We start from the raw sequence: 1,395 nt of genomic DNA on the forward strand, positions 1-1,395 counted from the left end.
ATCCTAGAGCTTTGATACTTGATATTTATTGTTAGAATGCTTTATTATACAATGATCTAATATTTATAATGGTCTAGATACGATAGAAAGATAAGTTTACTCTTGGCGGTTGGACTTGAAAAATGTTCAAAGTACCGAGATAGTATATGAAAAGTTGAATATTTTGTGTTAAATATCCTGGAAATATAAATATTTATTGTGTTGTACAAAAAAATTTTTCATGCAAAAATTTTTCTAAGTCCCAACAGCCCCGCCGGACGGGCTGTTGCCGCGGCGGTTTGCACCCATAAGCGCGCGTGCTATTCAGCGCGCGGCGCCGGCGTCCTTGCCGGCCGTTCGGTATCCTTAAGAGACTCGACGGTTCGGCGAGTCGGGCGGTTCAGCGCGCGCTTGGGGCTATTCTACGATCTCGGTCGAGAAGCAGTTCACGGCGCCTCGAGACTTCGGTCTCGACTGTTTCGTTCCGTACTTCGTTTAGAACTTTTCTCTACACAGCATTGCCACGGGTCGGTGTCTAAGACCGAATGGCCCTTATGTGGCGAGCCTCCCATCGAGGAGGTTGGTGACTTGTATGCACTGATGTGTATACTCGTACTAACTGAGCATCAACTCTTCTATCCGAGCTAAAAGTTTGAGATAGTTATGGAAAGATGTTTGAGAGAAACTAAAACTAGAAAGAAGTCAAACTTCTTGTTTGCAGAGAAACGAAAACTAAATAAAATGAGGTTGGCTTTCGGAGGGGCATTGTTACACCCAGAGCCCAGCATGCGTCCTGTCCGCGCTTCCTCGGCACTTGTGTCGATTGTCCAGCGCCCGTGGTTACGTGCTACGTGGGATACTCGTGCTACCAGATGTTAGCTCAACCTGAGAACGCAAGGAAATATAAGAATTTGTTCTCGAGAGAAACCCAAAAGGGAAATATTAAACATGAATTTTATGCACTACACGTAATGATTTGTGATGTTATGAGAAAAATATAAACCGAGAACGCAGGAATATCTGGCAAATGAATTTGTTCGAGGTTAAGAAAGAAAGGAAAAGAAGGAAGGTGGCAATATGATATAAACTCGTTCGAAAGGTTCTCTGAGAATTCGAACGAGTAAAAATGAATTTATACAAAACTTAAGAGAGAAGAGAGATTGAGGGAGGAATATGATATAAACTCGTTCGAAAGGTTCTCTGAGAATTCGAACGAGTAAAAATGAATTTATACAAAACTATAAGAGAGAAGAGATTGAGGGAGGAATATGATATAAACTCGTTCGAAAGGTTCTCTGAGAATTCGAACGAGTAAAAATGAATTTATACAAAACTATAAGAGAGAAGAGATTGAGGGAGGAATATGATATAAACTCGTTCGAAAGGTTCTCTGAGAATTCGAACGAGTAAAAAGGA

The sequence above is a fragment of the Lasioglossum baleicum genome, unplaced genomic scaffold (assembly GCF_051020765.1).
Source record: "Lasioglossum baleicum unplaced genomic scaffold, iyLasBale1 scaffold0057, whole genome shotgun sequence".
NCBI lineage: Eukaryota > Metazoa > Arthropoda > Insecta > Hymenoptera > Halictidae > Lasioglossum > Lasioglossum baleicum.